Below are 27,863 nucleotides of genomic sequence, written 5' to 3'. Positions count from 1 at the left end.
AAAAAAATTAGCACTTAAAAAGTATTTCATCGTGAGAGGTGAAGCACATCATCTCAAATCTGTTCGGTAAGGGCGTGCTGCGCCAAGCTACTCAAAGCAAAAAAATCAACTTGAGAAGCAGGACCCTCTGGTGCACCGCGAGGTTGCATTCATGCTGATTTTGCAGCTTGGAAGGAGCTCCCAGCACTAAAAATCAGAGCAAGCACCACAATGTGCATAATTCTGTCCATTCTCCAAACTCAGCGGAATCTCGCTGAGTTCCCATGTAGCTCCGCAGAATTCCACAGAGTGAAACTCTAAGAGTTCCGCACGCCCCTAGTATTTATGTCATCACCATACATAAAAGGTCCTGAGTATGAGTGTGTTGGAGTTTTCTGACCCCTATGCTTAGCCTGGTTCCCACAGGGGTTGGAATGCTGAGTTGCGTGGAGTTTAGTGCACCTAACAAGTATAGAATGCAATAATTTCTCCATCCTTTGTTACATTTCATCAGGTCAAACCAGCAAGAACGTAACAGGGATAAAGGGTATGATACTTACATTACCATGCAGATTTCACTGTTCTAGGCACCAAAATCTGCATGCTATTCCTCAAAACTCAGCATAGGTGTAATTAATTGCACCTTATAAATTCTTAACTCTGGCAAATCAAATTTTGTAAGGTCTCTGCTGGGCACTTGCAATCAGAGTCCAAGGACGACTGGGCTTTCTCTGTCAGCTTTAGCTAAGGTGGTTTTCCTGACCTGGAGCTGAAGACCACCACTCGCAGCCATAACATTTTGAACAGAAACGATTTACATACAAATATTGAAGGAAAGAGGGATGGGGTTATCATATAATATTTTGATAAAATGTGAAAATGGTGTCTTATTAAAATAATAAAAAGGCTGATTTAGTTTTACAACCCTCTTTTAGACAATGCCCAATTTGTCAATAAATAATTGTCAGCCCTGAGGTTGGTGCTAGAGCTATCAAAGGTCAGGTGCCAAATACCGGGGCTGCATAGTTGACTCATTCATTCAGTAGTCTTTATTTACAATACATTATACATCATATGATTTCAGCAACAGAAATTATTAAGAGAATTGTATGCCACAATTGGCCCAATGTTTAAAAAACACCATAAAATATAATTTGTATATACATTTAATAAATGGTACAAAAACATACTTCATGAGCACCCATAAAATCTAACTTGTATTTGAATGTTGTTAACATCTCATCAGAACCAAAAAAGGTTCTTATGAAACATACCTCCTTCTCAATTTAATTGCGCACAAAATATCATTTAGAACAGAAAAATTCTAAAAGTATTTGAACATTTTAAAAAGATCAGCCCCTCTTTGTGTGATGTAACGTTCTCGTGCTTTAAAAAAAGGTTATAAAAAGCGTCTTCTCGGCAGTCATATAAAGTGCAGAAAAGCATAAAATGTACTGTAGTTTGGGCTGATGAGTTCTTACATGGGCAGACTGGAAGAAAATCAAATCAGGAACCTGGAATAGGAAAAGCAACCAGGAACTAGATTAAATGAAACCTGAGCCTCGTGAGGTAAAACCTATGTTCTGGCTTCTCCACCCAAATTAGGTACTGCTCAGTATCAGGTGTTGTAGAAATTGCCAAATAGCTAAGAACTGAAGTTATGTGGCTTGGTCTTGCGATTCTAATCTCTTCATTCATTGTAACAAATGTTTCTTTAACTATGGCCTTGGTTTGGGGCCGAATATTATCAGGATATTCAAAAAGGTTGGTCATGCCGAGATCATTGAAGCTTTTCCTGACAAATGATAGCCAAGTGATAGAATACTTACTGTCCAATTTCAGGCAGTCACTCAAAATATCTCTTGTAAAACCTGTTTGCGGGGTACACCAGATTTCAACCCAGAGTAAGAGGGCGGGGGCATTTTAAGTTTATCTTCTAAATAGCGCAAACTCAATTCACTTTGGCAAATACAACTTGGGATCGATCTGAGGATGGCCAGTAATCGGCAGAGGAACCTGTTTTCAAAAGCCTGCATTCTCGCTGGTGCTGCATAACCCCACATGCCAGCTCAATAAGTTCCTACTCCCAAACGTTTAGATTTATATATCTGAATGAACTCCTTAATTGTCTTATGCCCCAGTTTTTTTGCAAATCTAAAAATGGATTCGCACACTACTCCCATTTTCTGTATTCTCTGGTCAGTCATGCCTCGCCATGACAGATTTGCTTAAAAAAGAATACCTAAATAATTTGAAGCATAAAACCTTCCTGATCGGGGTCTCACCAAAGAAAAAAGATTTTATTTTAGTGTTTTTTTGTACCTCAAGTTAATATAAATTATTTCTGGTGATTTATCTTAGACTTGTCATAAAACTGTTAAATCCATCTAAATGTTTCTGAAGGCCAATTGCTGTTTGTGACATTAAAACTGCGTCAACCACGTATAAAAGGACTGGGACTGGTCGAGAGGCCATTCTAAGGGTATCATCACAGCAGAAACTCAGGTTTTTAACAAAAGAATTCTTATGAAATAATAACAGAAAAGGTGTCATTATACAGCCCTGCTTGAGTCCTCTAGCTACCTTTATAGGTTGCATGCAAACGCCTTGTTGGGTATAGGGCAGTTAGGTGGAAGCTGCTTTAAAAACATTGGTCTCTAATGGACTCCAGAATGCCAGTTTGGATTTTAGCATGTCAATGGGGACTTCATCAGGCCCTGGGGCCGTACCAGAAGCAGCAATCAGGACAGCTTTAGTGACAGCTGTTAAATCAATAAATTCACTTACCTAGATGTCATAAAAAAAGAGTGGATCAATTTCTGGTTCCATGTAAGGTTTATCAAATTGATCATTGGGATTAAAGTTTTGGAGAAGTGGCTTACTCACTCCTGTTCTAAAACGTGACATTCAATTCCATTGGAAGGAGCCTCCATAAAAAAAGGTTAGTTAATAACCTTCCAAAAAAGCCTCCTATCTTTTAGGTGGGCCGCTTTATCCAGGTCCTCCCACGCTTTATCCCTGATTTCCCTCTTCCAAATTTCGAATGCCTTTTTATAGCATTTCCTGGCTAATCTTACTGTCTCACTGTTACACCAGATTGAATTGGTGGCTTATTGTTAGGGCTTCTAGAGCTGAAGTACAATCAGAATTAAGCCAATGGTGCTGTACCTGGTCTTTGGGGGGTCTGGAATTTGTTAGCAGTTGAGTAGCTACTTACATATTGCTGTATAGCTTTCACAGATCTTCCTAGGATCACCATAAGGGGAAAGACACTGGAGAATCTCCAAATAAATTTTGTAGGGTGCAATAAATAGCACCTTCTCTGCTAGGCACTTGTAATCAGAGTCCAAGGAGGACTGGACTTTCTCTGTCAGCTTTAGTTAAGGTGCTTTTACTGACCTAAAGATGAAGATCACCACACTTATTTATTTAGCAACCATTACATTTTGAACAGAAATAATTTACATACAGATATTGAAGGAAGGAGGGTGGTGTCATCATATAATACTTTTGTTAAAATGTGAAAATTGAGTATTATTAAAAAAAATAAAAAGACTGATATAGTTTTACATCCCTCTCTTTTAGAAAGTGCATAATTTGTTAATAAATAATTGTCGGCCCAGAAGTTGCTGCTGGAGCTATCAAAAGTCAGGTGCTAAAAACTAATTCTACCTCATGCCCCTTTAATCCACCACTAGACACCTTGGCCCATATTTATACTTTTTGATGCAAAACTGCGCCGGTGCAGTTTTGTGTCAAAAATATTACCGCCGGCTAACGCCATTTTGGTGCGCCGTGTGTGCGTCATATATATACTTTGATGCACGGCGGCGCAAACAACAGGTGGGAGTCATTATTTTTGACGCACACCGCAGCTTCAAGTCGTAAAGGAAAACAACGTTAACACCGCGGAAATTACTGTGGGTCGATTTACGACACCGCAAACCGGATATGCGCCATTTTTTTGGCGCAATAGCGTCAAAAAAACCAGCGAACACAGCCATTTCACCAGAGGAGAGCCAAAATGGACCACAGATGCCACTACAGACTCCAGGAAGATGACAGCAGACCAGGAACCAGGCAGGAGGACCCACACAAGAACCAGGACACTTTTAAGAAGAAAAGAAAGTGTCGCTTTAGTGCAGAGGAGCAGGAAATTCTGGTTCAAGAGGTGACGGAACACCAGCGCCAACTGTTTGTCACATCAAAGTTGACAATCAGTAGGAGAGAGGCTATATGGCAACAAATTGTCGACAAGATTAACAGTGTGGCTGAAGTACACAAAACAGTCATTGAGTGCAAGAAACGCTGGCATGACTGCAAGCGCAGGACCAAGGAAAAGATGGCCAGGAACAGGAAGGCAGCACTGCAGACTGGAGGGGGGAGTCCAGCACACCAGGAGGCCCTGGACCACATGGAGGAGATGGTTGCAACCGCCATCCCTGAGGAGATCGTCACAGGGATTCAAGGACAGGACAGCGCAGACTACCAGGAGACAGCGCACATGCAGGGTAAGTCGCATGGGGAATTATAATGCAATAATGTCAACTGTGAGCGGGGGGGATACCGACCACTAAATGCATGGAAGTCATCTAATACATGGAGTGGCATGGGTAAAGGGGCACGGCGGGGGGGAATGGCCCGTTCTGAGAAGACCTAGGGCACACCATTACACAACACCAACAACAGTCCCATGGGGGCATGCTGTCATGCCAACGATGGAGCAAAGGGAAAGCCAGCCAAGGAGGGAAGGCCACTATGTCAAACTGACATCCCGGCACACGTAGCCACCATACCCCCTACATTAACTAGGGCCCTCTTAACAACCTCTAGCCATACCGACAACTGGAATGTAACTGCGACAACAGTTGCCACTACCACCTGTGCTCTGTGTGCAGCTCAAGTAGCCAATGGCAGTAACCTCCCCATGGAGTATACACACCTACATTAGGGGGTGAGGATGACAACTGCAACAATCCCCAGAGACAAGACAAAGGCCCCAGTACTCTCAAATGTCAATGCCCATAGTTGTCGCAAACATCAGCCAATGTCAACAACAATAGGAGCTACACAGCACTAAGGACACACCCATGCTGCATATGTCAGGGTCCATCCTGTGCCTGGGTAACAATGCAACATCCCAAATGTCATACTGCTCAGACAACAGCATTGACGGGGGCCACATGTAACTGGTCACTGAAATACACCTGCACAGTCAGAGGAGGAAATAGGACACTGATACGATTATCAGGGCAAACCAATGTAACACACATTCCCCAACATCAGCAGGACACATTACCAATGTCAACATCCATATCGGATCATAACATTGCCATGCATAGGATATGCCACATGTCAATTACATTTAAGTGGATGTGAAAGATCAGAGATTGGGGCAGGTCCAGATTGTTAAGTTTGCTGCCAGGGCCATCAGAACACCCACAGCCAGTGAAAGGTCTCACCATGAGAATGGATGTACACGGAGGGTCGAGATGGAAAAGAAGGTGGCAATTCTCTATTTGGCATAAACCAACACCTAGAGGCAATGAGGCTGACAAGTCTGATAACTCAATAACATACATGTGACACACAGGTGGGCCATAGGCCTGGAAGAATGCCCATCTGAAGGACTGGAGAAATTAACACAAAACAAGATCAAAAAAGTGAATTCATCACAAGGCAGGCATGTCACATCACAAATGCCACAACACAGACACACTAATTGTACCCTGTTTCATTGCAGAGGAAGATGGATCTCCTGCCGATATGCCTGTCCCAGATTTCCCTGATGACATGGATGACGAGCCAAAAAACATTCCCCAGGAGACTATCCAAAAGGTCCTTGACACCCTTCAGACCCCACCTTCAGTCACAAGGAGGAGAACAGAACAAGCAGCCATCGCAGAGGATCCACTCACCACCCCAATTGTAAGACCTGCCAGCTCCAATACAGCTGAGGACTCAGACAAAACTGGCACCAGCTTTGAGAGAACTGTAGTTGGAGTACAGCGGGAGCTGGCCAAGGAGGTGCAGGTGGGGATGCAAACTATGGCAGCCAGCCTTGAGGGGATGCATTCGTGCATGATGTCATCTGCAGATCAGGCAGCAGCTATGCAAGCCCTAACATCCATACTGCAAGGACTACAAGAAACTGTCAAGGAATTCACCACTGCAGTAAGGGAGTTGTCACTACATCTCGCACCCCAAACCTTCCACTACATGCACAAATGCAATCATGACTCCCTCAGGGCCGACCTGGCTGCCTACCATCGTGATGTGGCTGCTATTCTCAAGAACCAGCAGACCCTCCTTGCTGCAGTACTGCCCTTAAGACCTTCACAGGGAGCAGCGACCGGGATGTCTGACTCCACGTCTTCTAACACTGAGGTGTGTGTTGCCCCTTCACAACCAACAACAACAAGGACAAAGCAGACAACACACACATCAGAAGAAGAAGACATGGAACAGATCACATTCACACGGAAAATGACCCGGAAGCACAAGTCCCTGACACATGGCCCACATTTACCAAGGTCCTGCGCATTGTAACTTGCCAGTCTTGCAACAACTTTACTCGAGCACTGTTCTGCAAACCACTGTATATCTTGTCACCCAGCCCAGTGATTGTCTCTCTCCTACTCACTGCCAAATCCTGTCCCTCTGCACTGCCTGAAACATCAACCCCAGCATGTCAAAAGCATTTCCATAACCCCTTGTGTTGGATCCCAATTTAAGATGTCACTATAATGGACTCACAATCATGGACAATGTACAGATAGCACTACAGCACGTTTCAATAAATAGCACTTACACAACAAATCTGTCTCTGGGTAATGTGACATATCAACTGTGAAGTAGATAACTGAAATGTGCCTACTGTCAAATTACATAGCTTGTCAATACAACTGTCCTGATAATATGTAGTCAGAGAATTCTGCACAGTGCCCATGATTGCATCATACTCTGCCCTTCCTGAGGGACAAATCGGATGAAGTGAGAAACCATACACCACCATGCTGTGTTGGACAGAAGAATGCTTCCTCAGGGGATAACTAAGTCATCAAATAGTGGCCGCAAAATGTTGTAAACATGCAAAAATAACACAATAAACATGCCACACTAATCTAAGTAAACACTCAAAAAACTGCACAAATGAAGGTGTCTGAGTTAACATACAAATAGGTAATCATGCTGAACTGTGTCACAAATGATGTATGAGGGTCATGAAGACAAGAATACAAGATTGCCAATGAGAACTCATCTTATAAGGGTGTGCATGATCATCACACTGCAGTCAGCCCTAAAACTGTTTCCCCAATATCAAGTCTGGAAGCACTGTTAGTGACTTTGAAAACACACTGATCAACAGAAACACATTGGGATCCATATTAACTGTGATTGGTGGTTGCAACGAAGGGTCGACACTTTGCAAGGTAGCTCTGGGCTAGCTGCCAATCGTACAGCTCAATTGGGATTTGTTTGTAGCATAGGACACAGATGTTATAGTACCAAATTGATGTACACTGAATCCAAACCCACAATCAAGTACCATTCAACACATACAATTAAGGGGTAACCAAATATTTATTAAATGCTAATCACAGATGAGGAAACTGAGGGAAAAATCTTACCTACCCTAATCTACCCTGACTACTCATTACCCACAGCTGTCCATAACCAACCTAACCTACACTTACTTATCACATGTAATGAAACGTTCTAAACATCTACCCCCTACACCACCTTATGAGACAGGACACATGGAGGACAACACATACTAACCTAAACACATACTATACTATCCTATACAAATATATATTTTTTTGTATTTTTTTTTTTTTAACACACAAGAACCCCAACATAGCCCAACACCCACCCACCCACACACTTAATAAGTACAAATATAAAGAATGAGGACCCCCAACCCACTAACATTAATTAAACTAACAGCCTATACTAACCTAACTCTAAGCCCCCTAAGCCCAATAACTATAAGAACAAGGAAAGAGGAGGGAGGGGAGGGAATCATGTCCATCAAAAAAGTGTCTAGAGGTTGGCCCTCCGGAGGGTCCTCTTAATGGACTTAACCCGCCGGTTAATGTGCCGCACGTCCCGGCTCAGGTGGCCCAACTTGCGCAGCACTTTGTCCATCTTATGTTCCATTCGGTTGAAGGCTGCCGGGTCAACAGATGGAGCAGTGGCAGTCTGGGTACCGGTGGAGGAGGTCTGTGTGGGTGTGGTGCCAGGCCTAGTGGGCTGTCCTGCACCGGTGGCAATGCTGGGGCCAGGAAGTCCAGCAGATGTTGGACCAACAGTGGCAGCTGTGGGGCCACCTGGCTCGTATTGGTGGTTGTGCTGGTGGTGGCTGTGGTGGGCAAAGTAGGCCCACCCTGTGGGAAGGCTCTCCATGCCCCGGAGGCCCGTTCCTGGCGATATCGCCGGGCCATACTCCGGAACCCCGACTCCACCAGCAGGATGTGCTGATATCGCATGGCCCGCGGTGAAATTCACGGACCTGGTCTGGAGTCATGTTAGCAGCTGTGAGGACAAATGCAGATATTGTACATTAGTAATTCCATTGTGTGAAATGGCACAGCAAGTTAATCAGACATTACATCTACTGTACTTGTAACAGCTCATATCACAATACAGACAACTGAATGTCCCTGAGGAAGTATATGGCAGGCCAGACTACAAAGGCCACATCACACAAAGCACATCCATAACCTACAAGATGGGTAATAACTGGCTTTGACTTGCAATCTGAGTTCTGACAGTTATCATCTAAGAATCATGCTGCATATCCTCCGCCAAGACCTGGGCTACAAATGTCAGTGTACGGAAAGCAAAACTAAAGCCACATGGTCTGCAAGTTGTAACTGGACTTGCCAGTATAGTACCAAGTGCCAAACCTGAGTGTGTATACTAGTATGCAACCAAACCGTCACTTATTCACATGTATGTGTAACATACTCGTAGCATCAGTACTAGGTACCCCATTCACAAACCCATGGCCGTGTTTGAGGGGGGGGTGGATACACAACTATAATTTGCCAACAACATGTACACCGAGGAGTGTATAGGAAACTCCACACATGTTTGTCTCTACAGACACACCACAGGTAAGGTCTATCTACAATTAGGAGTCAGCAAACCCTAGAGCACTCATAGGGTCAGACATGTCAGGAAATGCAGAACCTGGTACACAACATATACTTCCAGTGAGGCCTGACTTACATCAGACACAGAGTTGCTAGAACACCCATGATCATGAATTGCATGCACACCTAGGCCATTGCACTCAGGTTCCACAGACTTGTAGCACTACATGTGGAAGTACATGCTGCTAGGAGGTTCTACCTATTGTTTCAAAATAACGTAGGTAAATAGGGAAGCAGATGTCTATTGGAAAGCTATTTGCTGTACCAATGTTAGAGAATGTGGGTCTGACAGGCTGACTAAATTGGGGCTGACTTCCATTGCGACTCTTGGTGATACAAGTGTCATACACATGACTAACCCCTGTACTCACAGTGGGGCCTACAGGGATGTCCTACAATCCCTACATGATACTATTGGATACGCATTGGCAAACTCAAAACATGCATACCCACTCATGGAACAAGAGAAAAGCTTGACCAACGCATCACACCTTGCTATGCGTCCAACTCACACAAGTCCATAACCAGCAAACACAACACATAACAGACATATCAACACTTACTGGAGTGGTCGGGGTCCTCAAATGTCGCTACCTCTCCCACAGTGTAGGGTGCCGGTCCACCTGTAAGGTATGGAAGGAAGAAATGTGCTCAAAATCTGTGCACAGTGCAACAATTTCATAAACATTTACAATGTGTAGGCTGAATAAGGAAATGGCAGCCATTCAGACATGATGGTACTGCATCTGATATATCACGGCCAACTTGTACATAGCATGGGTCTCCTGTGACAGTTACACACATATCTGCACACATACATTGGCCCTAACTATCATGTGGTTGCAAACATGCCCCGTAATTGGTGAGCACTAAAAAATATGGAGTGTAATCGTCTCATCATGTGCATCCAAGAGAGACATCCAAAGCCTGGTTACTTGAGGACTGCATTACCAGTCAAACATGCCTTGTGGCCATGACACATTTATTGCACATAGGCTCAATGTACAGAGGGAGGGGCAGGGACTTTTGTAAGCCATCCTGTTGTTACAGTATGGTCAATTGATGTGGCCCAGCTATGGTGATTTGCACCAACCATGGAGATGTGAGGCCATGTGCATACACTTGGACTGCCATCCATATTTTGATTGTGGCTCAACTAATTCCAACAAACATCTTAAGATGTTACCTGAGGGCACCTTACACAGAACTGACATGTATCCAAAAAGATCAAGGAACACAATAATCCCACACATTCATAGTACTTCTGTGAACGCTTTCCTACCACACTCACCAGACTCACATGAGACATATGTCTGAGCCACTTTGCTATTATCAATTGACGTGAAGGCAGCACTCATTTTCTGCATAATGTAGTGATTCTAAAGTCAGTCTAGCAATTGCGTCAACATAGTTGGCCTAAATGTTGGTACGTCTGTACTTCTCTGTCAATAGTACCCTATATAGACATGATTGGCTCATATTTTGTTAGCTGTTCTGACAAAAAGGCCGCACCAATTTCCTTCATGGATAAGTAACCTGTAAGTTTGCTGAGCACGTGCTACCTGACAGCTAGCAATTGTGATCCTTGCCATAGTGCATCAATGATCCCCTTATATTTCCCCATCATTACACACAGTCAGCAAGTTAGCTGGCAGACATTGTACTAATCCCCTGATGTCACTACAGAGCATTTAATCGTGCACATTAACATAATTCGTACTCACCAACAGTGCCACCAATCATGATTCCCAGGTGGTCCAAGAGATCCTGCTCCTAGTGATGAGGTCAGCCCACCGGTGCTTCAGCTGGTGGTCACTCCCCTGGCTGGCGTACACATGCTGCAGGTGATGCAGCACCTTTCCCCAACAGATTCTGCGCGCCTCTGTCGGATACCCTTGTATCACCCTGCCCCCTGCCTGGATCATGAGCGGCAAGAAATGCGTCACAATCCAGATGAACCCCCCTCCAATTCCTCTTCCCCCATCCTGCCAAGACGTGGCCTACCAGACATACTTAGAAGTGAAATGGAATAGGGGTAAAAGAAATAGAAAGGTGTAAAGGGGGAAAGTAGGGGTACAAAGACAGAAAAAAAGTAAACCTAAACACTAAAAGAGCCCAACTTTCCCCAAACTAACACTACGCACAACAGACTCCCACAAACAAGAAAAACACAAGATAAATGAACAAATGTAGACAAAACACAGTAGTACAGTATACACCAACAATATTTATTTCACAAATTGACAATATAGATGGCACACAGGACAAAAACAGCACAACATTTCAGGACAACACTCTCTACACAGCCACACAGTCTAGAAGGATCACAGACTGCAAAGTGAAAGTGAAAGTACACCCACTGTACATGATCTGTAAACAGGATATCCTATTACATCACTTCCTGTATGAAAAGTCCCGCCTTTTTCGCGTTATGCGTCATTTTTTGTTTCCCAAAACTGTATTTGCGTCATTTTTTTTTGACGCACAGACATGAATATTAACCCACATCCACATAATGATACATGGACTGTACAAATATCTGGATGCAGGCTAAATTTCACTCCTGTGCGTCAAAAAAAATGAGGCATATACAGTTTTGGTTGTCAAAAAATGACGCACAACGCTAGGGACGTCAAAATTACAGTGCATTAACTGGTTTGGGGCATTTTTACTTGTTTTTTGGTTATGTTACATTTGGGACACATCAGAGATTGGCTAATTTAAGACAGTATGGTTTTGATGGTGTATGTTCACATGTGTGACATCATACTGCAGCAGAACACGATCCACTACTCCCTTCACAGTATTTTTACAGTTGGCTGACACAATAGATGGTCATAAGTGTGGCCTACATATATGTGTTGCACAAATTGGGCATGTTTGGCATAAGGAGAGGATAGCAATGTGACGCACATATGTACAATACCTAAATCCCTTTGGCTCAAATTGTGTGCTTTGACAACTAATGTGTTGGTTGACCAAGTGTGTGTTTATCACATGAAGCATAATTGTACATATGGTTGTATGAATGTGACGTCCATGTGTCCAATCCTTAGATGCAAGTCATATTGGAAATGAGCGAGGGCATTTGTCAGTCATACATGTAACAACACCCGTAAAGTGTACTTCCAAGTTTTAGGGTCACGTAGACACCACATGTGACATAGCATGCACCAGATGGATGTCAGACGCTTGCTCATGTCAATGGTCCACATTTTCTACATCTTATGTCCTAGAGTATTGGTAAGAGCTTCCTAGGCACTACTTGGAGAATCCCACAGTGAGTCATACACATGCATTGAGGAAGTGGGTACCATGTTGTTTGCACAGACAGACAAGGGTGAATCTCAAATGTATAATGGCACCACAGTTGAGGCCATAGAAGTGAGCCCCAACTATCAAGTATCTGTGGTGGACCAGAATACAAGACAGCACGTGTCCACTTATTTCTAGTGATCAATTGCACATAGGTGTCTTGTTCATGTGTGTGGTCCAATGATGATCCTGTATATTTTTTGGGGTGTAATTTGTCACAGTTCGGTCCAGGACTCATCATGAGTCAGTGGCAGCTATTCCTGTATCTACTGAGTATCCTTAGTTGATCAATGTGAGTAAAGTGGATGTGGACATGTGAACCAACATGTGGATGGTCCCACCCTGTCAATAAAGATGTGTAATGAGACAGTCAAAAGGGCAACCTTGGTGTGCTGAGTGAGATAATGTCTCAGGTGTCATGTTCCAGCAGGTGTCATTACAACATTTGTACACAGGTTGGCCTCTGCACTTCCCACTGCATCTGGGAACATCATAGCCTCTGTGCTGATTATTCTCGCAGCTATTCACCACAAACGGCCCATCACTATGTTGTGCACACTGTGATTCTGTGTGTGAACTGTCATGGTCCTGACATTTGTGTATCATTCATGGACATTATCAGAGGTTGCTGGTTGTGCTGAAAGCCCCGTACCCAATCCCTGCCTACGGCCCTGGGACACTGTCACACTTTGTCATTCAAGCATAAATGCAACCCAGCCAAGGGATGGGCCATGAAATTTTCTTTTCCAAGAGGATGTAACTCGAATGGTACAGTTAAAAGGCAGATGATGCTACACAATGTATTTGGGTATGCATGGAAGAAGCCCATGCCCAATGCCCCCTGATGAAAGAGAGGTTTGCTAACACAAGTGTGGTACATATGTAGACACAGGGATACTTTAGTGTGACGCACAGACAGTTGCCAGTCAGGCTGACAGTATACAAGGTGATTCAGAATCCAGTTACTTGACAAGTTACACAATCAGTGGGCTGACTGAGACTGTTTGGAGGACGAATTAGACAGTTGACATGTCAAACTGTGTATGTCCTGTGTTTTTGAAGGTGACAAATGAACCCAAGGGGTGTGTTCCACCGCTTAATTAGTATCAATGATTGACGGTGTATTTGACATAATGGCAACTCCTATGCTGTTCCAGGCATCATCAGGGGCAGTGCTTTTTGAAATGGGTGGTGTGCATGGAGGTGATCACAGTGTGGGCTGCATCTGTTTCTCACCAGTCCTGTAGGTGAGACTTGCATTCTAAGGGCCAACAGACATTTTCACAGGGGAAGCAATCTACATGTGCTAACAGGGCTTCAAAACTAGAAGACAGTGTATAAATTGACCTGACGTCCTTGCAGTCAGATGTTCTATGACAAAGGCATACCATAGGAAAGGGTGTAGCACACTGGTTTGCTAATGTTGTTCTGTGTGTGTAGAGGAGGTAATATCAGGGTACACATCTTAGTATTCCAGGGACCTCTTCCGACAGGTGGGTTGTGACCAGGTGCATGGGTGTGTCAGGAGTTAGGAAATGAGCTGACATGTACATGGTATGTTATGTGCACAATGCTTGTCATATGTGTGGCACTTGTGCTGTCTATGTTCTGCTTCTAGGGAACTCTAGTCACAGATAGTCCTTGCAAAGATTGGATGCAGTTGGACTTACTGCTGTCAAGGGTCTGGTCAGGCATTCCTGTTACTAATGCCAAAGCACATTGAATGCCTCATGTATGAGGCTTGTTTTCCCCTTATTGAGTGATGGTCTTAGTTGTGTGCCATATGCTGCATTGGACCTTGATTTCAACATGTATGTGTGAAATAGTTGTGGTCCTCTGCTATTGGCCTTCAAAGGAGATATGTATATGATATATGTCATTAAGAGTGTGTGTGTATGTGACCATTGTATGTTAGGCATCACATTAGCTCTGAGATGTTCCGTGTCCTACTCAGTATCTCAGCAATGCTCCATGAGGCAACACTCTTATTCTGATAAGTAAAGATGAAGGTGTGCAAAAAAGAATAGCCAGACCGTGATATGGTGATAAGAATAGGTGTTTATTTAAATTCATTAACTAAAGTGGTGAAGGTGATCATATTCAAAAGAAATTATTTACGATCTGTTGCCGCCTGCATATACCAGCGGCCGTGTTCTGTTGTTCCCCCTCCTGTTGCAGGCCAGCATCCTCCTCTTCCTCCTCTTCAGGCATGTGTGGCTCTGGTTCCAGGAGGGGAATGTTTTTTTGATACAAATGTTGTGCAATATTGCACATGTGAGGATGATCCTACAGACCATCTCCGGGGAATATAGGAGGCTACCACCAGTGATGTCGAGGCAGCAGAACCTTGACTTGAGGATGCCGAAGGTCCGCTCGACAATGCTGCGTGTCCTCCTATGGGCGTCGTTGTAGGCACGCTCTGCAGCAGTACTTGGGTTGCCAAATGGTGTCATAATCCATGGCTGGATGCCATACCCCTGATCAGCTGCAAGAGAAAATGATTGGGAATCATGTTGATGTAGCTGGCACTATTGAAAAGACCTTTCATGACAGTAGTTGTCTTGTGTTGTCTGTGACTCTTTTGTGTACTAATGTGGCATCCTATGCTTGTAGGATGTACCATCTGCATTGTGTTGTTTCCTTGGCTGAACAAGTGTTTGTCTGCTAACCATTTGTCAGCAGTATGTTTTGGGATTTGCAGTACAGTGTGCCCTCCCTAGCATTGTGACTTGTGATACAGGTGTCCGTGTGTCTTCACTGGGGGTGAGATGATAGTTCCATACACAGTTAAAATTGACATTGTTGTTAACATGTTCTTATCAATGTACCCTGGACATCCCATACCTTTTGACTTAGGCAATGGATTAATGTTAAGGTCATTGGGACACTTACATTTTGCAAGGTGACATTTGGGCAACCCACTCCACACGTTGTGATCTTTGACGTCTTAACATTAGGCTGTACAATAATTTCCGATGTGTGACAGGTTCAATGGTGACCTAAGAAACATGGCTAGCGGTGTGACATCCTCAGTGTGTTCCTGTCGACATGTTGCTGTTGTGGTGTATGTGTTGTGTGTCCTAGAGGGTTGCTGTGCAGTGTGTATATAAGTAGGTTTTTGTACTTACCAACAAGTAGTCCATTGCCATACCGTCCATCCTAGAAGTGTTCATTGATGGTGCAGTGACGGAAGATGTATGAGTCATGTACACTCCCAGGATATTTAGCCACGATGTTGGTGAGCAATCCCTGGTGATCGACTATGGCCTGCACGTTGATGGAATGTGTGTGCTTCCTGTTGCGGTAGAGGTGTTCAGTTGCAGCAGGTGGCACAAGGCTTACATGTGTGCAGTCGATTGCACCAAAGACGTTTGGGAAGCCACTGATGAGGTAGAACCCCTGTTTTGTTTCCTGCTGCTTCTGCAGTGTGTTAGGGAAGCAGATGTGGCGGGTGTCAGTCGAAATATGGCATCCAGTACTTTGGGAAAAAAGGCAGAGAATGATGGTTGTGATATTCCGCCAACCAGAGCACCAGTTGTTTGGAAAGAGCCACTTGCCAGCATATGAAGTATGGCAAGCAGCTTTGTTTCTGTTGGGATGGTGCGGGGTGTCACCAAAGTGGGGGCCAACTGCTGTTCAATGTTGCGCAGCAGCTGCTGAATGGCCTGCCAGTTCAACCGGTACCTCTGGATGATGTTGTGTTCACTGAGGCCCTGAAGGGTGGTTCTTGGGCAGAATATCCTCTCCTGCCTTCTGTGCTGCCTTTGGGGTCCCTGCTGGTGTTGGTGTAGATGCTGTTGTTGCTGCTGGGCTCTGAGTCTGCGTGCACGCTGGATTAGTATCACCTCCATGGCTCCCTGTTGCTGCTCTGCTGCTCTGCTGTTTGTTCTGTGTGTTCTGATTAAATACAGGTGTGTTTGCCCCATTTTAACGCCTGCCCTGACCCAGGCGTTAATTTTTGACGCAAATTGGGCTGTGTGTCATTTTCTGGCTCCGCCTCCCGGCCGTGCGTCATTTTTGCCCGAAAGCATAAATACGACGCACGGACTTTTAAGCAATTTTTGGGACGGGAACGCCTACCTTGCGTTAATTACAATTAACGCAAGGCGGGTAGCCGCATCCAAAAAATGACGCACACGGCGAAATGTTGTCATCCGCGGGCTCGGGCGTCAAAGTGTAAATATGGGGCAACATTTGTGCTGATTGTGCGTCAAAAGTTTTAACGCACAATTGCCGCAGACGGAGTATAAATATGCCCCCTTCTATTTCTTTTTCTCGCTCTTGAGGGTCAAGTTCTTTTTCATCCCTGCTTTCTCCATTTGCTACTATTTTTCTGTGTTTATCTTCTTTGTATTGGTTCCTGAAAATGAGTGCGGGTGGGTCCCACCTAAAACCACTGTCTCAAATTAAACACTTTGGGCCTCATTATGAGTTTGGCAGGCGGCGGAGGCTGCCCGCCAAATTCGTTAGGTCGCAAGACCGCCAGTTCGGTCTTCCATCCACTGGCTCTATCATGAGTTTGCCGCAGGCCCAGCGGGAAACTAACCTAACATTGATGCCGGCTCGTAATCGAGCCAGCAGAAATCCTGCAGTGCGTTGGGTGCAACAGCACCCATCTTGCAATTACAGACAGTGAAGAGAGCAACGGGGCTGCCCATGGGGGCTCCAGAACTGCCCATGCCAAGTACATGGGCAGTGTAGGAGCCCCCATGGGGCCTCCAGCACCGCGTATCCACCAGCCTTTGCATGGCAGTGGAACCGCCACGCAAAATCTGGTGGTACATTGTGCCCAGAGTGCTTCATCCTGCCAAGGACTGAGGTAGTGGATGTGATACTCCACTGGTTCTGGAGGGGGCATTGTGCCCAGAGTGCTTCATCCTGCCAAGGACTGAGGTAGTGGATGCCTTTCTCCACTGGTTCTGGAGGGGGCATTGTGCCCAGAGTGCTTCATCCTGCCAAGGACTGAGGTAGTGGATGCCTTTCTCTACTGGTTCTGCAGGGGGCATTGTGGCCAGAGTGCTTCATCCTGCCAAGGACTGAGGTAGTGGATGTGATACTCCACTGGTTCTGCAGGGAGCTTTGTGCCCAAAGTGCTCCACATGCATTGTGGTCGCAACAATACACTCGCCTGGGTGTGTGTGCCACGAGATTGCCGAGGACAGGTAGGTTGATACGCCATGGAGGCAGAGATATACCCCACACTGCTGCGGCTTCGCATTACATATGCAGGTGACAACTGTGATGACAGTGATGCTTCATGGAAGCTGCCCAGGCTCCTGGAACTCATCACCAGTCTCAGACGACTGACCACTGGGGACGGCAGCAATGTCTGCAGTGGTGCCACTGGCTCAGGATGTCGCGGGCCGCTGGCAGTGCTTGCGGCGGTGCCAGTTGCAGCAGCGGTGCTTGCGGCGGGCTCTGTGGCGGTGGTTCTGGTGGCGGGCTCTGTGGCAGCGGTGCTGGTGGCGGGGTCTGTGGCAGCTGTGCTGGCTGCTGGGTCTGTGAAAGCGGTGCTGGCGGCAGGCTCTCTGGCAGCGGTGCTGGCGGCGGGGTCTTTGGCGGTGGTGCTGATGGCGGGGTCTGTGGCGGCGGTGCTGGTGGCGGGGTCTGAGGTGGCTGTGCTAGCTGCGGGTTCTGTGACAGCGGTGCTGGCGGCGGGCTCTGTGGCAGCGGTGCTGGCGGCGGGGTCTGTGGCGGTGCAGGTGGAGGTGCAAGAGGCGATGCAGGTGGCGGTCTTCTCCACCATACAGGTTGGCGTTGACGTGGACAGAAGGTGTGACACTGGTCCCTCAGTCGGTGCTACCATGCCCTCTCCTGACCTGCCCTTCAGTGTCTGGCCCTTCCCCACTTTTGATGGTGGCACAGCTGTCTTGCCACTATCCCCTTTTGTTTTCCCTCACCCCTTGGTGGCAGGTGTTTTCGGCTTCTACTTCCGGGATGTGGGCACCTTTTTCACCTTGGCAGGTGGCGAATGTCCTTGCCCTCGCTCCGTAGCACACTGGCAGCCCTGATGGTTGGCGCACTCCATGACCCCGCAGTTGCTGGCACCACTGTGCCTGGGGATGTGGTGGCTGAGGTGCTAGGCATGGACCTGGAAAGCCTGGCCCTAGGGGAAGGACAGGGGGAGGTGTAGGGAAGAGGTCAATATTAGCCAGGGAAGGTTTTTTAGACACACTGGGATGGGTAGATGGAGGGGGTTTGAGAGTGGAGGTAGAGGTGGTGGTTGTAGGAGGTGTTCGTTTGCTGAATTTGGGTGAAGGTGCATGGGCTGAAGGCTGTTGTGAGGTGGATGGCTGTTGGGTGGGTGTGTGTCTGCGTTTGTGTACTTTGGGAGGAGGGCTCACTGACACATGGGAGAGGACACTGGGGATGTGTGAATGGTAGTGGGGTGGTGAGTGTACGTGAGCGGTGTGTGTGATGGGCTTGCTAGTGATTGAGTTAGTGGCTGAGGATGTAGTGCATGCAGGTGTGAGTGGAGAGGAGACTGGGAGGGAGGAGGGAGACGTGGAGGAGGGGGACACAGTGGAGGCAGTGGATGTTGGTATGTGTGCATGGGTATGATGTTTGTGTGAGTGCCTGTGGGATGTGTGGTGCTTATGTTTGCCTGAGCTACCCTTGTGTGTTGCTGTGTGTGCATGCTGGTCTGACGGTGTGCTTGGGATAGGTTGAGGTACAGGGGACTGGGTCTGGGTGTAGGAAGTCGGAGGGGGAGGCTGGACACAGGGACAATGGCTGCCATCAGTCCTGAGGCCAGAGCCTGAAATGCTCTCTGTTGGGCTGCCTGGACAGAATGAATGCCCTCCAGGTATGCATTTGTTTGTTTCAAATGCCTCTCAACACCCTGGATGGCATTCAGAATGGTAGACTGCCCAACAGTGAGAGATCTCAGGAGGTCAATAGCCAGGGCTGACTGGGGCAGGGTCTGAGGTGCCTGGGGCGAAGGAGATGCCCACCCTCCTGGGTGAGCGGGCACGGGACACACGCTGAGGGGCTGCTGGGAGGGCGGTGCTGGTAGGGGGTGTGGCGGCTGTACCTGTTGATGCGGGGGCACAGGGGGGCCCGCCACCGCAAGGGAGCTCGCATCAGAGGAGGAGTCGCTGTTACTGCTGTCTGCTCCTGTTTCCGCCGTGGAGCTCCCCTCGCCCTCTGTCCCACTGGTGGCGTCAGACTCTGTTGTTTCACCCTCCTGGGCCAAGTGGGATGCAGCTCCCTCCTGCTCCGGTGCCACTGCTCCTCCGCCTGATGATGCTATTGCACACAAGAACAGCGAGACCACAAAAAGGGGGGGGGAAGAAGAAAGACATGTTCAGTGCATGCAACACCACTACCGTTGGCGGACACAACAGACACAGCAGCCCTCTGCACTACGCCATGCACTTATAGTTCCTAGATTTCTCACATGCCCATGGGGTACAAGGCCTATGCCCGATTGCTGCACACCTGGAAGTCACAGGAGCCTGACTATGTGTGGATGGCACTAACCACTAGTGGGGTTGGGGTGCCACAGAGCCTACCTCACAAGGGACCTTGCCTACAAAGGTCGCCCTGGCCTAGGGGAACCCACTGCCCACCTCCCCACCCAGACACCTTGTAATGCATTCAAAGGCAGCTGAATGAGAGTGTACTCACCCCCTTGTGGCTGCTGTGATGCCCTCAAGCCCCCATCCAACTGTGGATACGCCACTGCCGTATCTGGAACATCAGGGGGGTCATGGTGCGACGGCCACCCCTCCCACATTGGGAGGCCATCCCCAGCTGGGCCTCCGCCGTCTTCTTGCTCCAGCGGGGCAGGTCCTCCCATCTGTTGCGGCAGTGGGTGCTCCTTCTGTGGTGGACCCCCAGGATTCGGACATCCTTGGCGATGGCTCGCCAAATATCCTTTTTCTAGTGGGTGCTGACCTAGAGGAATAGTACAGGGGAAAAGGAAAATCTTTACCCGTCTGGACCGTCACCCTCATTGGCCCACTTCCCACCCTTGCCATGATGCACATACACTCACCGTCCGCACATGCAGGCCTCAGTCCCCCCCCATTTATCTTCCATCCGCACCACTCAAAACAGGCATTGCCCATGCAGCGTTCTCACAGTGTCGTCACCTGTTTGTCTGGAGGACCGTACAGTTGTGTGTACTGGGGGAGGACCCCATCCACTAGTTTTTCCAACTCCCCCGAAGTGAAGGCAGGGGCCCTTTCCCCAGACACATGAGCCATCGTCGCTTCCAGACTGAGGTCACAGCAGCACTTGCAGTGTAGGTCCTCTCCTGTTGAAGGTCAGGTATCAAGTGAGTGAACAGACCGAAAATGGCAGTCACGTCCGCGGCGGTGCATACCGTCACCGCCGGCGTACATCGTCATCGGCTCCTCGGACCCATAGGGTCCAATGTTAACCAATGCAGGATTGCGCTGCGGTCTTCGACCGGCTACCGCGACGGTGTAGAACGCCAGCGCAGTTACCTCATATCCCCTTGTCCACCTTACAGGTCAGGCAGCCGCCATTTCAGGGAGCCACATGGCATTAATTTTAACTGTGTCTCACCAATGTAGGCCTTGCATACACACAGTAACAGGCACATTGCGGATTAATAAATGTGTGCAAATGACATTTTGTGATACTTCAGTGTTGGCTGACTCTCTGCTCGCTGTTCTCGTCCATAGGGCATGTCCGCTGGGGCAGGTGATGAGATGGCGGCATCATCCGGTGTACAGACCGCTGGTGGACCTGACGACAATGGAAGAGAGACACATAATAGTCATGTAATGCTTCATCCTGCCAAGGACAGAGGTAGTGGATGTGAATCCCCACTGGTTTTGGAGGGGGCTTTGTGCCCAGAGTGCTTCATCCTGCCAAGGACAGAGGTAGTGGATGTATCTCTCCACTGGTTCTGGAGGGGGCTTTGTGCCCAGAGTGCTTCATCCTGTCAAGGACAGAGGTAGTGGATGTGAATCCCCACTAGTTTTGTAGGGGGCTTTGTGCCCAGAGTGCTTCATCCTGCCAAGGACAGAGGTAGTGGATGTATCTCTCCACTGGATCTGGAGGGGGCTTTGTGCCCAGAGTGCTTCATCCTGCCAAGGACAGAGGAAGTGGATGTGAATTTCCACTGGTTCTGGAGGGGGCTTTGTGCCCAGAGTGCTTCATCCTGCCCGTGGCGGCCTCAGTAGCGTCGGGTCCTGGGCAGCAGTTCTGCTGGCGGCGGTGTCCTGGGCAGCGGTTCTGCTGGCGGCGGTGTCCTGGGCAGTGGGGCTGGTGGCGGCGGTGTCCTGGGCAGCAGGGCTGGTGGCAGCGGTGTCCTGGGCAGCAGTGCTGGTGGCGGCAGTGTCCTGGGCAGCGGGCTGATGGCGGCGGTGTCCTGGGCAGCTGTGCTGCTGGCGGCAGTGTCCTGGGCAGCGGGGCTGATGGCGGCGGTGTCCTGGGAAGCGGTGCTGCTGGCGGCAGTCCTGTCCTGTCCTGGGCAGCGGGGCTGGTGGCGGTCTTGTCCCCCATGCTGATTTTCCCAGACTTGCCGGTTTTACTGTGCCCCTTCCCCACCTTGGATGGTGGCGCAGCTGTCTCCACACTCCCAACTGTACCCCTGGGAGCGGCTTTGTTGGCTGTTTTCTTTCCCCTCTCCCACCGGGCACTGGCCAACTTTTTATGCTTTACAGGTGGGGGACTGTCCGTGCTCTGGCTCCTTGCCATGCTGGCTGCCCTGCTGCCTGGTGCACTCACGAAGCCGGTTACTACTGGCACCACTGGTTCTGCCGATGTTGTGGCGTAGGTGCTGGGTTGGGACCTGGAGAGGCGGGCCCTAGGAGACTGAAGGGGTGGGGGAGGTGAGGGAAAGAGGTCAAGGTTGGACAGGAAATGTTTCTTAGGAACACTGGAATGGGTAGCTGGAGGGCGTTTGGGAGTGGAGGAAGAGGTAGTGGTTGTAGGAGGTGTACGTTTGGTGACTTTGGGTGAAGGTGCATGGGCTGGAGGCTGTTGTGAGGTGGATGGCTGTTGGGTGGGTGTGTGGCTGCGTTTGTGTACCTTGGGAAGTGGCCTCACAGACACACTGGGAGAGGACACAGGGGACGTGTGAATGGTAGTGGGGGTGGTGAGTGCACATGAGCGGGGTGTGGTGGTGGGTGTGCTGGTGATGGACGTAGTGGCTGAGGATGTACTGCATGCAGGTGTGAGTGGAGACGAGACAGGGAGGGAGGAGGGAGACGAGGAGGAGGGGGACACAGTGAAGGAAGTGGAAGTTGGTGTGTCTGCATGTGTCTGATGCTTGCGTGAGTGCCTGTGGGATGTGTGGTTCTTATATTTGCCAGAGCTTCCCTTGTGTGTTGAGGTGTGTGCATGCTGGTCTGATGGTGTGCTTGGGATAGGCTGAGGTACAGGGGTTTGGGTCTGGGTGGAGGAAGTTGGAGGGGGGAGGCTAGAGACAGGGACCATGGCTGCCATCAGTGCTGAGGCCAGAGTCTGAAAAGCTTGCTGATGGGCGGCCTGACCAGAGTGAATGCCCTCCAGGTATGCATTGGTTTGTTGTAACTGCCTCTCTACACCCTGGATGACATTCAAAATGGTAGACTGCCCAACAGTGAGGGACCTGAGGAGGTCAATGGCCTCCTCACAGAGGGCAGCAGGGGTGACAGGGGCAGGGGCTGAGGTGCCTGGGGGGAAGGAGATGCCCACCCTCCTGGGTGAGCGGGCACAGGACACATGCTGAGGGGCTGCTGGGAGGGCGGTGCTGGTGGGGGGTGGCGGCTGTACCTGTTGATGCGGGGGGCACAGAGGGGCCCGCCACCGCAAGGGAGCTCCCATCAGAGGAGGAGTCGCTGTCACTGCTGTCTGCTCCTGTTCCCGCCGTGGAGCTCCCCTCGCCCTATGTCCCACTGGTGAATTCATACTCCATAGTGTCGCCTTCCAGGGCCATGTGGGATGCAGCTCCCTCCTGCTCCGGTGCCACTGCTCCTCCACCTGATGATGCTAATGCACACAGGAACAGGGAGACCACAAAAAGGGGGGGGGGAGACAGAAGAAAGACATGTTGAGTGCATGCAATACCGCTACCGTTGGCGGACACTACAGACACAGAAGCCCCATGCACTACGCCGTGCACTTGGAGTTCCCTATTCAATCCCAGTGACATGGGTTACAAGGCTATGGCCGATTGCTGCACACATGGATGTAACAGGAGCCTGACTAGGTGTAGTTGGCACTGTACACAGGTGGGGTGGGGTGCCACAATGCCTGCCTTAAGAAGGGTCCTTGCCCACTATACTCGCCCTGGTCTAGGGGAACCCACAGCCCACCTCCCCCACCCAGACACCTCCAATGCGTGCTGAATCAGCGGAATGAGAGTGTACTCACCCCCTGGTGGCTGCTGTGATGCCCTCAAGCGCCCATCCAACTCCAGATACGCCATCGGCAGGATCCGGAACATCGGGGGGTCATGGTGCGACAGGCACCCCTCCCACGTTGGGAGGCCATCCCCAGCTGAGCCTCTGCCGTCTTCTTGCTCCAGAGGTGAATTTCCTCCCATCTTTTCCGGCAGTGGGTGATCCGTCTGTGGTAGACCCCAAGGGTCCGGACTTCCTTGGCGATGGAACGCCAAACGTCCTTCTTCTGGTGGGCGCTGACCTACATGAATAGTACAGAGGAAAAAGAGAAGTTATTACCGTCCGCCCCGTCACAGTCATTGGCCCGCATCCCTACCCTTGCCATGACCCACATGCACTCACCGTCGTTTCATGCACGCCTCATTCTCACCCCCCTATCTTTCATCCACACCACTGCAAACCTGCATTGCCCATACAGCATGCTCCCAGTGTACTTACCTGTTTGTCTGGAGGACCATAGAATAGCGAGTACTGGGGGAGGACCCCATCCACAAGTTTCTCCAACTCCTCCGTGCTGAAGGCAGGGGCCCTTTCCCCAGACACACAAGCCATTGTCTCTTCCAGACTCAGGTCACAGCAGCACTTGCAGTGTAGGCCCTCTCCTGTTGAAGATCAGGTATCAAGTGAGTGAACAGAGAGAAAATGGGCGGTCACGTCTGCGGTGGTGCGTACCGTCACCGCCGGCGTCCATCGTCATTGGCTCCTGGGGCCCATAGGGATCAATGTTAACCAATGCAGGATTGCGCCGCGGTCTTCGACCGCCTACCGCGACGGTGTACAACGCCAGCGCAGTTACCTCATATCCCCTTGTCCCACTTTACAGTTCAGGCAGCCGCCGTTTCATGGGCCCACATAGCATTATTTTGGACTGCGTCACACATATCTAGGCCTTTTCTAAACACTCATACAGGGATATGTCGATTTGCTAATATTTTCAGAGTAAGCTGTGTTTACGTACCTCAGAGTTGGTAGACTCTCTGCTCGCTGTTCTCCTCCATAGGCACTGTCCGCTGGGGCATGTTGGGAGATGGCGGCATCCTCTGGTGTACAGACCGCTAGTGGACCTGTCGACAATGGAGGAGAGACATGTGATCATAACATACAGACTAGATCGGGCCACAATCCAGGAACTGTGTGCCCACTTGGAGCCAGACCTGATGTCAGCTATCCGCCATCCCACAGGAATCCCCCCTCAAGTGCAGGTGCTGTCAGTACTCCATTTCCTAGCAAGTGGGCCATTTCAAATTACAGTGGCCACAGCATCAGGGATGTCCCAGCCTATATTTTCCAATGTCTTGTCCAGGGTGCCCTGCTGAAACACATGCAGAGCTACATCGACACGTGTGGCCTTGGTCCCCCCCGCAGGAGTGAACAGGTGTACAGAAACCGGAAGAGTTACCATTCGATGAATGTGCAGATGGTGTGTTTGGCAGACCAGTACATCTCCCATGTGAATGCCAAATTCCCTGGCTCAGTGCATGACGCTTACATTTTGAGGAATAGCAGCATCCCTTATGTGATGGGGCAACTCCAGAGGCACCGTGTGTGGCTATTAGGTGAGGACATGGACCCAATACTGTGTGAATAGTTGGTGGGGATGTCCCTATGAGTCAGTGTGTGTCTAACAGTTGTCCCTCGATATTTGCAGGTGACTCTGGTTACCCCGACCTGTCATGGCTACTGACCCCAGTGAGGAATCCCAGGACAAGGGCAGAGGGACGCTACAATGAGGCCCATGGGCGAACTAGGAGGATTATAGAGCGGACCTTTGGCCTCCTGAAGGCCAGGTTCCGGTGCCTCCATATGACAGGTGGTTCCCTATTCTACTCACCAAAGAAGGTGTGCCAGATCATCGTGGCCTGCTCTATGCTTCACAACTTGGCTTTAAGACGACAGGTGCCTTTTCTGCAGGAGGATGGTCCAGATGGAGGTGTTGTGGCAGCTGTGGAGCCTGTGGACAGTGAAGACGCGGAAGCAGAAGAAGAGGACATAGACAACAGGAACACGGTGATCCTGCAATACTTCCAGTGAGACACAGGTAAGAAGACAACACTGCCTGCTACATGTGATTTAATTATACTACCTCTCTACTGTCTGTCATTTTCACCCAGTGTATGGTCACTGAGTTGTCACTTTCCCTTACAATTTCACAGATGTGGGTCCCACTGTGTGACATCTGCTTTGTTTCCGCATGGACTAGAGCTGTGTGACATAGGTATGTTGACATTACATTTGACATAGCATTTTGCCACTGTAATTGCTAATACACAATTTCGAAATCACAGACAGACTCGTGATTGTTTAGTGATTTAAGGGTGTTTATTTAAGTGCTCAATATTGGAGGGTGTTGTAAAATGGTCAGGGGTAATGGTGGAGGAATGTCCATGACAGAGTCTATAGTCTATTAGACTCACAGGTGCATTGTCCAAAGGGGCCAAGGAAGTGGTGCTGGGGCAGTTTAAGGATGGACAGGGTGACAAAGTGGGACAAAAGGATGACAATCAGGGTGGTCTCATTTCTTGGCGGGGTCTTGGCATTGTTCTCTGTCTTCGTCCTGGATCTCAGGGACCGTTTGTGGGTTGGTTCTACATCTGCAGGGTGTGGGGTGCTGGTGTGGTGGTCCTGTGGCGGTGCCTCCTGTCCACTATCGCCGGCGGAGGTGGTGGGCAGTTCATCGTCCAGGCTAGTGTCAGGGGCCCCTTGTTGTGCCACAGTGTCCCTCCTGGTGTTCACGAGTTCCTTCAGCACCCCTACTACGGTGCCCAGGGTGGAATTGATGGATTTGAGTTCCTCCCTGAAGCCCAAATACTGTTCCTCCTGCAGCCGCTGGGTCTCCTGAAACTTGGCCAGTACCGTTGCCATCGTCTCCTGGGAATGGTGGTACACTCCCATGATGTTGGAGAGGGCCTCGTGGAGAGTGGGTTCCCTGGGCCTGTCCTCCCCCTGTCGCACAGCAGCCCTCCCAGTTCCCCTGTGTTCCTGGGCCTCTGTGCCCTGAACCGTGTGCCCACTACCGCTGCCCCTAGGTCCCTGGTGTTGTTGGGGTGGTGGGTTAGCCTGGCTTCCCTGTAGTGGTGGACACACTGCTGCTTGACGTGTCCTGGGGATAGAGGTATGGGCCCGCTAGGTGGGTGCTGTGCTGGTGTTTCCAGAGGGGGGAAGCTCTGTAGTGGCCTGCGCCAGTGTGAGGGGAACCGACTGTCCTGAGGTCCCAGATGGGCCAGGCTGGTCATCTAGATCCAGTTGGACAGAGCTGCTGTCATCACTGTGGGCCTCTTCTGTGGGTGGAGTGGACATATCTGGACCCTCCTGTCCGGTGACGGGTAGGGGTCCTGCAGGGGTGTAAAGGTATGATTATTGCATCTGTGTGTGCCATGGTGTGCAATGGGTAGGTGACCGTGTACCCCAGTGCTTGCATTCCTGTGTAGGACCTTGTGTGATGATGGTTTAGGGGTATGTATGGGTATGTGCAGTGGCCATGCTTTGGTGATGGGTGTCCATGCTTTGGTGTTACATGCAGGTCTTGGGTTTGGGATGTGTGGTTTGTGATATTGGGACATCTGTGAGGAGTTGTGGTGATGGGGTGAGGGCGAGTGTGGGGGTATGTGATGGCATGCAGGTAGGGTGGGGGATGAAGTAGTGAAAGATTTGACTTACCAGAGTCCATTCCTCCAGCTACTCCTGCGAGGCCCTCAGGATGCAGTATAGCCAAGACCTGCTCCTCCCATGTTGTTAGTTGTGGGGGATGAGGTTGGGGTCCGCCGCCAGTCCTCAGAACTGTTATGTGGTGTCTTGAGACCACGGAACGCACCTTCCCCCATAGGTCGTTCCACCTCTTCCTGATGTCATCCTGTGTTCTTGGGTGCTGTCCCACTGCGTTTACCCTGTCCACGATTCTGCGCCATAGCTCCATCTTCCTAGCTATTGTGGTGTGCTGCACCTGTGATCCGAATAGCGGTGGCTCTACCCGGATCATTTCCTCCACCATGACCCCGAGCTCCTCCTCAGAGAACCTGGGTTGTCTTTGCGTGGCCATGGGGTGGTG

General features: G+C 49.3%; 1 protein-coding gene across 1 annotated transcript in view; it reads left to right on the top strand.

Moving 5' to 3' along the window:
• LOC138283648 (multidrug and toxin extrusion protein 1-like) overlaps positions 1-27,863 on the top strand; it is a 423,588-nt gene that overhangs the window by 293,204 nt on the left and 102,521 nt on the right. The window lies entirely within an intron of this gene.

This window comes from Pleurodeles waltl, chromosome 3_1 (genome assembly GCF_031143425.1).
Source record: "Pleurodeles waltl isolate 20211129_DDA chromosome 3_1, aPleWal1.hap1.20221129, whole genome shotgun sequence".
Taxonomy (NCBI): Eukaryota; Metazoa; Chordata; class Amphibia; order Caudata; family Salamandridae; genus Pleurodeles; species Pleurodeles waltl.
The sequence above is the reverse complement of the archived record's forward strand: the minus strand, read 5'-3'. Positions and strand labels throughout refer to the sequence as shown.